The sequence below is a fragment of the Meleagris gallopavo genome, chromosome 28, assembly GCF_000146605.3.
Source record: "Meleagris gallopavo isolate NT-WF06-2002-E0010 breed Aviagen turkey brand Nicholas breeding stock chromosome 28, Turkey_5.1, whole genome shotgun sequence".
Classification (NCBI taxonomy): Eukaryota; Metazoa; Chordata; class Aves; order Galliformes; family Phasianidae; genus Meleagris; species Meleagris gallopavo.
In genome coordinates this window covers 4,741,823-4,754,886 of record NC_015038.2, presented here as the reverse complement: position 1 = coordinate 4,754,886, position 13,064 = coordinate 4,741,823, and the positions used below count along the sequence as shown (strand labels likewise).

The following is a 13,064-nucleotide window of genomic DNA, read 5'->3' as shown; positions in this document are numbered from 1 at the left end:
GGAGATCGCGGGTGTTCGGGGCGCTCAGACACGACGCTGCCGACGCTTGTTTTCCCCTCATCCTTTTGCCCGTGGATATCGGAGGCTTCGCGTGAGAAAGGGGCTCTGAAAGTGGCGGCGATCCGGGGCTGGCACGGCCTTCGCTGTTGCGCAAGTTCTGTTTGTCCCAGTGGACGTTCTTTAGCCGGTGACGGCCGCGCACGCGGCGCTTTAAGGAGCGCTGAAATCAGGGTTGAATTCAGCTGTTGCGCATCCAGAGATCGCTGCTAAAGAGTTAAAGGTCGTCGCGGCGGTTGCGGAGGTGCAGCGGCTCCATCACGCAGTGCGACGGAGGGTCGGAGCGGTGCTGCTGTGAGCCAAAGCACCGCGCTGTGAGCGGCGGCTGTGCGGCTGCACCGCGCTGCCGGTGAAGGAATGCGGCTGGGGAAGCCAAGTCCCGCTCGGCTCGGGCCGCCCCTGCGCTGTTCGCGGTGTGGAAGTGCGGAGCGCGGCTTCCTGCTCGCGGCTCGGCGTCGTCTCTCATTTGGGGTTCGCTTGCTTGTAGTTCTTCCCTGTCCATGTCTGACAGCCCACTCCGTTTCCTTCCTTGCTAAGACGCACTTAGTTGCTAATTGCTTTCTTTAAATGATTGCTTGGTTCCCAGCACTTACGGACGCGCTACACTTGCACACGAGAACTTTGGTGGTGGCAAAAGCAGTCTGTGTTACAGAATCCATCTTTTAAGATCTTATTTTAATCAGCCTCAGGGTTTCCTTTGGTAATATTGTGTCCTGTCCCCTTCCTCCCCATCCCTCCCCTTTAATATCCATTTATACACTGAAATTTCTTAGGACTTCTGCTAGGACTCACGAAGTGAAGCGTAGCTGTGTGCTCTCCATCAGAGGAGGTTAACTGATAGATTCAGGTCAGCCGGGAAATGGAATTGCTTGAAAATTCGGATTCTCTCTTACAAGACACACACGTGAATTCTTTCACATGCGTGTTTGTTCTGAGGAAGTATGTGAAGGTTTATGAAGCTGTCCTCAGTTCTGAGTCAAAGCAGAACTCAAGGCAGAAGCCTTCAAGTTGCTCGTTAGAAAGGAACAGAGAGATGCTGAGATCGGTGGTTTGAAAACCTCACTTGTAACGCCATACAGCAATTGAGATGGAATGGGAGAAAAAGGTAATGTGTGAGTTCCATAGTAACAGCCAGCTTTGAGCTGCACTGCTTTATGTGCTGTGAAGGACTGTCTGCCCGATAGCTGAATGCTGGGAGTTCTATATGAGAATTCTCGCTGGTGGATGAGTGTGAAACCTCTGCTGCAGCATCGCTGTGGTTCTCACCTCCAGCGTTCCATCAAGGCTTTGGGTTGGGGTTCTGTGGATTGTTGTTTGTTTTTTTTTCCCCTCCCCACTGTGGGGAGTGAAACCTCCAGAGCTGCTGTTGTCTCAGCAGCATGTTGTTAATTGCTGTGCATGTGAACTCTCCACCTTCCCTGAGCACTTCAGCACAATGAGCAGAGCTGTGCTGGGCAGCAGGAACCCCCGTCACTCTCTTCAATGCAAGACCTTCCTCATTAGCACAAAGCCCTTGATGAACAATTGCTCTGGAGCACATGAGCTGCACTAAGCAATTTCAATGTATATATATTATTTAAATCAGAAATCAGCGTATTCCTAACATTCAGTGCATAAACCAGAATGTGCTGTGTGTTTCTTCCTGCTTGTGTGCACTGCTGCTGCCGCTCTCCACTTCTGAGATCAAAGATGGCTCTGGTGATGCTGCTGAGCTGCACACAGCTTTGCCACCACTGAGTTATGGCCCCAGCATGCAGACAGCAGCACAAACAGCCCTTCACCAAGGAGTGAGGGAGAGGAGGCAGAAACCCACTCAGAGTTCTGTGAATGTCGTCAAGAAGTCAGTCCTCCGTGGTCTGAACAAGTTTGTGGTACACCTGCGGTGAGTAATTCCTATCGCAGCGTACTGAGCACAATGCAAATTAAAGTGCTCTTTATTGCACTGTTTTCTGCTGCTTTTGAAGGATCTCCCCCTCCCCCCATACTGTTGCAAAGTGATTAAGTACATAGGTAGAAACAAAGAAAACTTGGCTACTTTGTGCTAAATGTTGTTAATTAGCTGACAGTAATGAGCTGACGTTTACTATTACACCTCCAGTGCATGACAAAAATAGGTTTGAAATCTCTGAGGAAGTGCCAGCAGTCTTGTTAGGGAGCACCTTGGCTGGAAGGGATGCTTCAAAAGAGAGCTCACAAGGCAAGTTGCTCCAATCGGGCAGCTCAAATATCACACTGTCCTTTTCAGAACCTCCCTGAGAAAGCAGCAGCACAACACGGGCAGCTGGTTGTGTGTCTGAGGCTCTTTCCTCCCGCGGTGCACGCCTGCCCTCTCCTTGTCCCACTGCTTTGCTCTGTGGTTCAGCCGCGTTTTCAGGTGAAGAAGAGCACTGAAATATGTGGATGCGAGGGCTCAAAGTTGGGATGAGTGCATTTGAAATGTATCTCATGTAACACGTTGGTCGTGACAAACGGGTGGTCACAAAAGGAAATGTGTTTTCACTGTTTTCTAATCGAAATGCAAAAGGCCGCTTTAAGTAAGGAAAAAAAAAAAAAGCACATCTTCAGACTCAGGAATTCCTACAGACCATTGGAACTGCTAAATAACACGCTCCATCTTGGTCTTCAAAAGTTTTATTTATTATGGTACACCTCAGTGTGTAGTATATATCACAAAACCTTTTATACCCCAGCCTCTAACCAAGTGTACTGGAAAAGAAGCTTTCTTTTTTTTGCTCTGTGTGAGCCCAGTGGTGGATTTGAAAGAATCAATTTAATGGAGAAGAGCTTCAGTTCATTGATGCTCTTTTCAGTCTTTTCAGTCAAACCATAGAAGATCAAGCCAAGAGTTATGGGCTGCAGCTGCATTCTTCCATTGAGACCTTCTATAGGACATCAGCTGAGCTGATTAAGAAATGGTGACCACAGCTATGTGCCCTTATTCACTCTGAAATGCAAATCCATCCCCTTGATTGAGAAGCATTGCCTTGTAACCATATTTTCCCATTCGCTTTCAGAGGGCAGCTTGGATTTGGTTAGGAAATACTGTCCTGTAATTACATTCTGTCTCTCTCTCAAGCTATGAAAAGCCTCTGAAGAGAATTTGAGGATTTGGTGAGGAAAAGGGATCTTTCCAGCCTGTCTAGGTGGGAGTGCAGATGGAGCAATGCGTGGCTTTTAGCTAGAAATACTGACAGGGTATCTTAAGAAGGGCAGTCAGTGCTGGTTTGTGTTTCTGCACTGCTGCTGCTTTGATTCCCCGTTTCCTGGAAGAGAGCAATGGCTCTGAGCTTGGCTCCATTCAAATGATGCACGATAGGTGTGCTTTCCTTTTATTCCAATTGCAAAACTGTACACTGGATGAAATCCTTTCCCTCTTGTGATGGAGCCGGGCTTATTTCTCTCCTGGTGCTGAAGCTAACTTCATCAACTCGCTTCAGAATGTCACCTTACGTTGCACATTCAATGCATTCCGACTGAAAAACAAGTGCCTTGTGTGAAGAGAATCACACAGATGTGTGGCTGACTTCTAACTCAAGCATTATCTGTGAAAATATTGAACTGTATGCCATCAGAACAAGTGATTTGTTCATATATTGCACTTCAGCTTTGGTGTGAATGCTTTTTCCCCCCCTCTGTGTGCAGATCTGTGTAACTGTCACGTGAGGGCCTTGTGGCTTTTTTGGCTAATTAGGGGTTTGCTTTTATATTCACTGTGTGGTTTTTGTTGCTTGGCTCTGTAGTTGGCAATAGGTGGTGGATTTTCTGGGTGGCAGTTCCAAGCATGGATCGGAGCATCCCACGTGGGTGGATGCACATCAGCGCAGGTGTGCTGCTGGAGCATGGAAAGCCGCAGCTCCTGATGAAGGGATGGTGGCCGGCTTGGGATGAGCCAGAGGGCCCTGATGATGAGTACTGAATCTTGGATTGCCTGCTCCTGAAAGAAAAAGCTCATCACCTGGTGGGGATAGATTGATAGTTGGTGTTGGGCAGGGAACGCAGGGCGCTCTGTTGTCTGTAAGCTCATCGGTGTGCCAGTGCAACATCCAAGTGCAGCACTGCACTCTCACAGGAGCGATGCCTTCAGCTTTTCCTCCCGGTGACCTTAATTAGTAGTTACCAGATCACTTCCCTTTGGTTTCTTAAGGAAACTTTTTCCCTCCTCACTGCCCCTTCCCCTGCTTCTGCCTTGGAAATGCAGACGGCAAAAGTACCGCGGTGAGGCAGCTCGATGCACCAAGCTGTCACCTGTGCCAATTAAATGGAAGTCATCACTAAATATCAGACCAGGTGCATGGGAAGGCTGCTGCTGGCCTTCCTTGCTGCATGGGGGGTGGGAGGAGGCCTGGTGCTGTGGCCCTGCACAGGTAGCACGGCTCACCATTGCTGCCCTGCTTTGTTGGTGTGCAGGAAAGCTGCTGGCTGATGGCACGGAGCTCTTGGGTGCTGCATGTGTAACGTTTTGTGTACAAATAAGCCCCACTTAAATACGTGCTTGATGTGTTCAGCAGAGAGGAGCTGTAGCTCATTGCTGCATGCGAGTGCTTCGTTTCCAGGCTCTGTAGCATCGACTGTGTCTTCTGCAGCTTGAGCAGTGTGCTGGGAACAAAAGCGCCGTGCTGAGCACAAAGAGCAGCTCACTCTGGATAGCTGCTTCTCCCTGAGGAGAACAAAGTTTGGAGGTTTTTGTCTGTTTTTTTTTTCTTTCCGTATGCGCTCGCACACAAGCATGGAAAAAATGTGTTTTAATTGGGATGTGGGGGGGTTTATTCTAGGCTTAATGCAATATGAATTATTTCAGGGGAAAAAAATCTACATAGAGCCTGTTCTCTTAAAAAAGAAAAACCACCCAAAGAAATCAAACCAGCCAACTGTTTGTGTGCAGGGGTTGGGAGGAAGAGCCCTCAGCCTGGCTTTAATGATGTTTAATCATTCTTTCGAAAATACAAAGGAGGTACTAAAAGCTGTTCAGCTAAGCTTTAGAGAACTAATAGCTATAACTCAGATTCAGAAGTGATTTAGTTCCAGAGGTAAGTCTATAATCCTACCAGCCATGAGTTAATCTGTCATCAGACTAAGGCTGGAAGCAAATCTATTTAACTAAGAACAGTTAATTCACCTGAATGTGCGCCAGATGAGGACCCTTCTCCCAGCCATGAATTTGTTTTTGACAGGGGATGACGATAGCTGCTGTTTGTCAAAGGCAGGCAGGAAAATATCATTTGGATTTTGTGGTGTGGAGTCTCTGAGCATTTCTGGTTCCTTTCGGATGCTGGAGAAATGAGTGAGTCCCTGAGTGCGAGGGCCGGTCTCCTCATTATTGTAAGGCTGGAAGGTTGTAGGAGCAGCTTTTTGAGGTGGTGATGTCCAAACCAAATCTACCTCTCCCTCTTTCCTTTTCTTCTTGTCCTTTCGTTGTTTCACCTCAAAACAAATTGATACGATGACCTCTGACCTCAGAGTAAGATAATTTACTAAAATAACAGATGCTGGCGAATTGGGCCTCAGCTGATCTTAGATTCTGTGAGAAGATTATCAGTCTAATAGTTTGCAAATCAGGTTCCTGTTCCCTCACTCTGCCATGGGAGAACAACAGTGCTGCTCCTCAGTCTGCCTGCCGCCCATAGGCAGTGGCTTCAGCCAGAGCAAGACTCGCAGCACAAAGTGAGGCACAATCCACTAGGAAGGGGCATGGAAAGCTGGAAGCCTTTCATTGTTTTTGTCTTGTTTTAACCTCTGTTCTTCAGATGTCTCGAAGTGGAGCCTCGCAAAACGTGGCTGTGGGATGCTGTACTTCTATTTAATGCTATTTGCCTATTCATTACGGCCGTGGAGATAATAAGCCCCAGCCTGCTGGGGCTGTCTTGTTCTTTATTGCTTTGGTAGATGGCACTGACATGCTCATTTGAGTGATTGCTTTCTGTGTTGTATCAGCTGCGATGTTGTTTTAGATTAGTTAATAGTCTGTCTAAGATTTTGCCAAGATGAATATGAATTGGAATGGGGGAGGAAGAACAGCAGAGGACTACCCATAACTTACAAGTATTCACTGCCCGCTCTAATCCGTCTTTGTGTCCATCACAAAGAGATTCTCGCAGACTGTTAGCCTGCTTCTGAATGCCAGGGCTGCTCAACTGAGCTCTGCTGCAGCCATCGGGTTCGTGTGCGAGCAGAGCCAAGAGCATTCTCTGATGTGCTGGGGCTGTGAAACTTCATCTCATACCTGTGAAACAGCGTTTGGGTCTGCTTTGCTTTGTTGAAATTGGGTGTATTTTGCTACCAACAACTGTCAGGTTTTGTGACAGATTGGGGGAACGGAGCGAGATGCATAGGTCGGAATGCAGCCTGTTCTGACCTTGTTAATAAAGCTCTTCGCCAGCGGTGGGAAATTGATTTTGCTGATACTGTTGTGAAGGCAGGCAGAATTTGGATAGAACAGAAGGTTGAATGCAGTTCTGAAGTATTTTAAAAATACAATGTATGAACTATTACTGTCAGCCCCAACTCTGAATGTACTGCTTATATCAGAGCGGGACCAATGTGATATATACTGCGTATGAAAAACAGTGTATTAAGATTGTGGTCCAAAGAAATAATGGCTTCTGCGTTCCGAAAGCAAACAAAATGAAACAGAGCAGCTTTTTTGGCTGTGCCGTAGCAGGTTGTGATGAAAGGGAGTTCTGAGGTGGGGAAAGCGGGCACAGGAGAGAATGGCTGTTCATCTGTCTCCTGTGTTCCTGCTTTGTTGGGCCATGTTGAAAGGTAATGGTGCTTGTTTTGCTCAACTTGGACTTTGTTACTTATGCAGTTATAACATTTCTTGTTCACTTGTGTGCAGGTCCTGCCCTGTGGATACGTAAGCACGTGCTCTGCCTGTCTGAGCAGCGTCACCGAGCGTCCGTCCTTGCTGAGCTGGTCAGAGGTAAGTGGAAGGCAGCAGGAGGTGTCAGCTCTGCTGTGAATCCCCACAGTTTGGGGGTGGTGGGGTGTCAAAATTGTAGTCTGAATGGCCAAATAGTGAAAACTGGTGTAGCTTTCACTTGGCATCAGTACTGCTAATTTTACATCAATTATAGCTCTGTTTTGTTTCTTTTCCCCAATTTTGACTTTTACTGTTTTTTACAGGATGTTCGGGGACAAACATGTACTAAACTTTAAACTGCTCTGCTGTGCCACTCTGATGTTGTCAGCAATTAAGGAAATGGAATTAACTGTAAATTCATGGATTCTATGAAGCTGGTTGCTTGGCTTCATAAAGTTATTATTTGATACTGGGCAGCTAGCATCTACGTTCAGAGTGTTCTAATGCAAAACATTTTTTCACGTTTTATTCTGAAAATTCAACCTGTGTGTCTTTGCTGCAGTTGCTTTGGGCTCACACAGATGTAACATGCAGTGGAATTGGTGGGCTGCCTCTTGGCCTTGTTGACTGTTTCACTAAGAGCAGAGGAAATATTGTGAATGGTTTTAATGCTGAACGCCTCTTTTACACGGTATATCCATCTCATGTTTCCCAGCTTATTAACACTTCAAAAAGCCAAACCAGAAGTAAAACCGGTGCAAAGAAAAGGGGAAGGAGGGATTTTATGTGCTTCAATAAACAAAGAAACATGGACTTCCAGAAAGCCACGAACTAAGAAGTGTACAGCATTTTGATAATGCTCTTTAACACCCGCAGACATTTTATAGAAAGTTCCCAGATTTTCATAGAGCTGTAGGATGTGTATTTTTTCTTCCTGTTCAGTTTAAGGTGACTGTAAAAAATAAATAGCTATCTTAAATCCAGTTCAAAAGGTGATCTTACTATGGAAAACAGTAGGGGTGCTGGGGGCATTCCTTGAGATTGTAGTCACTTATTTTTGTTCATCTCTAGCACTTGGACATGAAGCACTGCAAGTTTGGCTTAATAAGGATGCTTATATTTCATCTTTTAATATTTTCTTTTAAATATTCATCTTTTAAATTTTAAAAGCTTTCACACTTCAACTTGTCTTGGCTGGGGAATTTCAACAGCAGTGCAAATTGGCTAATTCATAAGGAGGACTCTAAAATGCTTTGGGAACTGAAGAAATTAGTCTTCTCTTTGCCTTTTTGTGATAATTTTCAAACTATAAATTGCCAGTTATGTTCCTAGTGAATGCTAAACTGTATTTGGTTGAAGGGCATCTTCATTAGGAAGGAATGTAGATAGAAGACACGCAGCCTTAAACTGTTGACTGGCATACAATATGAATTACTGCCCTTTGAGGACACAGTCAGCATGTGGTCTTTTGTTTTAGTTACAGATTTCTTTTAGGAAAAGAGAGGGAGTTTTTCTAACTGAGATTTGTCAGCCAGCCTTCCTGGTAAGGGCAGTTCATATCTGCATCTGTGTGTACAGAGCTCACCGAGCACAGCGGAATGTGGCAGCAAAGGAGTCAGGCTCTTTTATCTGCCCAGGACATTGCCTTGTTTAGGAGCAGGGCCTGGGGAGGACTGTACTTGTTTTCACTCTTGATCAGCACAGGCATGTTAACAGAACGCTTCAGTTTACATGAGGCTGTAGGTTGAAGAATGTCAGTCACGCTTAAAATAATCTGGGAGATGTTAAAACTTTTCCTAAAGTACTCAAAATTCCAGAGTTTTTGGGAAAGAGAATGTTTTCTCATCGTTGCTCCTTTCCAGGGGAAGCTTTCAGTGCTGAATGGAACTCAGCCTTTCTGTGATGAACTTGGCGGTTAGATAAACAGATAGTACCTGAAGGAGTTGTGTGCGTTGTGCTGGTGTTGGTGCTGGGGTGACAAGGGCTCAGCACAGATGGCTGCTGCTGCCTGCTGCTGGGCAGGCGCTGTGCCCAGTGTGCTGTGCTGCCGGGCTCTTCATGTCTATGGCTTGGAAGCTTTGAGATATGTGCATCTGCTTGCTGGTGCAAGATGTGAAGCTCGTGGGTATCTTCTGGGCCAGTTATCTCCTATAGCGAGGTGAGCTTTGGGGGGATGACTGATTCCTGCATTACAGGCGCACTGGAGCCCCCAAGCCTTGGAAATGTTAGAAGTGGAGTTGCAGTGCATTGTGGAGACTGTGCTCTTCGTTGTACACTTACCACCAGCTATGGACCAACGCCCGCCAACCTGAGCTTCCCAAGGCCTGCAGAAATCACATTTACTCTCACTGAGGATGCCAGGGCAGGACATAGGATATCCACGCTCTCTGTAGTTCTGAGTGGCTTTTTTTCCTCTTTGCAATGACTGAAGATTTCTTTGAAAACTGAGTCCTGAGATTCTGGGTTGTAGCGTGCAAAAGATGAGATTGTCTGAGCCTTCCCTTGTCTGTCTGGCTCTAAGCTATGCTTCATTCATGTGTTCACTCTCATTGCTTGTCCTTCCTGTTTGAAGAAATGCTGTATACCTGATCTACATGTTCCTAGTGCTTTAGTTTTTTGTGTGTGTTTGTGTTAATTTGCCTGTAACTAACTTTAGTCTGTCATCTCAGCTGGAGGGAAGCACCCATTTTAGAATATGAAGCTGACAACTTTAAATAAAATGTGCTGAGTAATTGGAAAAAAATTGTAAAGCACCCTTTATTTTCAGTGATACAGCATTGCTCCTGAGATTGGGGTCATTGGCATCATAAAACAGGAGGCATTACTTTTGGAGCAGCCCTTACACATGGGTGGCTCTTGCCAGCAGAGGAAATGGGGCTGTCTTGAGCAGGAAATTTTTGTCATCATCTGAGCAGCTCAGATTGCATGTTTTCATTAGACATCTGGTTTGATAATTGGTTCCTCACAAGCGGGTAGGTTAAAATAATCAGAGGAATAAAGTTTTAAGTAGTTGCATGCAATTTTTAGCTACCCCTTTTCCCTGCTATCTCCTTCTTTGCATTTTTGAGCTTTTGCAGCAGGCTCGAAGTTCTGCTCTAATGCTGTGTGTAGGAAGCTGTTTGCAGGCAGGGGTGACTGGAAGCTCCTTGCTTTTTGCACCCGAGGTTTTTAAACCAATTTGACAAAATGCAGTGCATTTGCACAGGTTTGATGGATACCAAGAGCACCTCAGGATGCTTTACCTAAAGTGTTTTAGAACAGAATGAGATTCACATGAAGGCAAACGTGTTGTACTGAATGTGATACTTATACCCCATGGACTGGTGAGATGCCACTGTGTTTCACTTTTGTCCTTCCCAGGAGTGGAATGAAGGAATTTAAGAATCATTGAGCCTGAGCTTCTCACCTGTCTTTGAAAGGTGATTTCCGGCTTGCAGTGAAGGATTTGGTGTCAGTGTTCCAGACTTCTGTTTATTCTGGATCCATTGGACAAATGGATGGTGTGTCTGGTTTCCACAGCTGAGCACCTCGCACCTTTCCTGACCCAAAACCTTTTTTGTTTCATGAAGGTTTATGTAGAGAAAGAAAGTAGTGAATGTCAACAGATCTGTACAGATGTCTTGAATCAGTTTCCAAATGTGTAACAATGGTACAAAGGAACGTAATAAAGTCATGTGTTTTACCTTAACGCTCCTTTAGTGTTAAAATTGGTTTTGCTGCATTTGATTATTAAAGTTCTTATGGGATCTTGCCTTAAGTTTTCACAGGATTGAGCCACACAGGTAAAGAAAGCAGAAGCTGACTTTGTGCTTAAGGACTGGAACTCATTTGCAAAGTGAGAATTTTTCAGGCTATCTCTAGAACATTCCTGGGAGGCTGGGAAGAGCTGCTTGGTTGTATGCAATTAAATTTTTCCTCCTGGCCTTTTTCCCCATCCCATATTCGGAAAAGAAAAGGTTCAAGAAGGGAAGGAAAGGACAACTAGATAGCTTTATTTAAAATTAGGTAAATTTGATGGAAGAAATTGTAAAGCCAAGAAATAAACCCAATGTATTGTAACTACCAGGAGAAGATTTTGTTTGTTGTATCCAAGATCTTAAAATGCAGGGAGCTGATTCTCCATTATTAACCTGGTTACTCATGCCTCATGCTAGAGGGTCACAGCAGCCTCAGAATCGTAGAATCATAAAATCATAGAATTGCTCAGGTTGGAAAAGACCTTAAAGATCATTGAGTCTGACCATGACCCAACCATGCTACCGTTTGAGATGTCTTCAACGCCTCCAATATTCTCAGGCTTTCCCCCCCACCTTGTGCAACAGCATGCAGGTTCTAACTCATCTTCCTGTTCTCCTCTAATCATAGCTTTTTAATTCTCCCCGCCAGTGTGTTGTCTTTATTCTCTCTGGTAGGTTGTGGCATGCAGTTTGTTTATCTACCTAAAGCAGAAGAACAAATGTAGTCCTTCATTTGCCCTTAATTGTCTGCATGTGCCTTTCCCTGACTTACTCAGTGATCTGTTGGCATGTTGGCAAGGCTCACCCTTCAGAATGCCTGCTGCTGGTATGTGTTCCACAACACCGCAGAGCCAACTTCATTTATTTTTTTTCTCTCATTGGAGGGATCAAGAAAAGGGAATCAGTAGTGTGCATTGTAACAGGGGGAAGAAATCCTGAGCTGAAGAGCCTGGTGGAGACTCAGCTCACACAGCAGCCAGGTGCGCTCACTGCAAGCCCTGGGTGGATGCCGGGGCAGCTTTGGTGTTAAACCCACGCTGATGTTCTTTGGGGGCTGTCTTAGGAGAGCAAACTGAAAAGGTGTGTAATGTAAGTCGTTTGGGTCGAGTCAACACCATGCATTTCCAGCCTGCAGGGAAGCCCTGTGTGTATGCTGTTTGTTCACAGGGCTGACGTTTGCAAGGGGAGCGTCCTTAGGTGCCCAAAGAGAAGGAGGTGGGGAGAGAAGGAGGGGTGTGATGTGAGAGGTGTTTTTGCCCCAAGAGAGGCTGAATTGAGGCACTGCAGAGCTGCTTTGTTAACTGAACAGAGTTGTTAAAATATCTGTCCTTTTCAAACAGGAGATCTTGCTGGCCCACACAGGAAAAGCAAAAGCTGTTGACAAAAGGCTGTAATTCGTACACCACTGCCTCCTTCATTGTTAAACATGGTTCTTTAATGCACTGTATCTGGTGTGTGATTGATTTCCTTGTAGCCTGTTACCCAGCTTCAACTAGCAACATATCTGCTTTTTTGGTGTTTTTTTTTCCTTGGAAATTGAGAATAAATGCAGTGCTCTTTGAAAATACTGAGTCCCGAGACCTTGCGGAGCTGGTGAGCGTCTGTGCTTGGCAGCTGCTTCATCGGTCTCTAGAAAACAGCATTCAGAAAGCCCATCTTTTCTTTCCTGGTACAAAAACTGGATATGCTGGTGAGACTCAAGGGTTAAATTCCCAACACTGTCGCATATGGCAGTGAGCAGAATCACAGATGTTGATGATACAACATAATTAGTATTCTTTTATGTAAATGAAGGCTGTCAATGTTACCATAGTGTCTATACTCTTTCAAGCTGGAGTCTATGCGATGCCACTTGGTCTCTCCAAGCCTAGACAGGATTATTCCACAATTTTCTATCAGGACTTGAGCGGAAAAATAAGGAAGAAGAGGGAAAGGAGGGAAGAAGGGGAGAGAAAGGTGAGAAGGAATGCCTCCAGTTTGGAAGGAGGAGACCAAAGCTGTCCTTTTGTTTACTGTAGGATTTTCAGAAGTGTCTTTGCAGGTCCTGGAATGTGTGAGAGAATTAACACAGTCCAAGTGAGAGCGGCAGCCAATCTTTGAGCTGCTTTGGAGGGACAGTTGAAGTGGGTCAGGCACTGCAGAGTCACCGCGTTGGAATTAATTCTGAAATGGCCACTTGTGCTTTATTCTGAAGTAGAGGAGAGTTGAAGAATAAAAGGCCTTTGTGGTACCTAGTTTTATTTGTCTTTTTCTTTAACAGATTTCATCTTTAGCAGCAGCGTCACTGGAAAAAGACTGCAATTGAGGTAAATGTGCATCATTTTAGGTCCACTAAAAATAAGTCGTCTTAGCCTGGTCAGACAGGTTTTCTATATACATTCACAGCCAATTGTTACATATTTATTCCATGGCTTTCAGAAAGTGTGCTCTTTCCTTCGTTATATTAAACCCTGCTTCTCAGAAAGTGTTTT

At 45.2% G+C, this 13,064-nt stretch overlaps 1 protein-coding gene across 2 annotated transcripts in view; it reads left to right on the top strand.

Annotated features, from left to right (window-relative positions):
• Positions 1–13,064, top strand: part of USP49 (ubiquitin specific peptidase 49) — a 32,089-nt gene that overhangs the window by 689 nt on the left and 18,336 nt on the right. For both annotated transcript variants that reach the window (XM_010724403.3, XM_010724404.3), the window contains exons 2-3: positions 6,893–6,976; positions 12,854–12,899. The gene's annotated coding sequence lies outside the window, so the exon portion shown is untranslated. The remainder of the gene's footprint in view (positions 1–6,892; positions 6,977–12,853; positions 12,900–13,064) is intronic.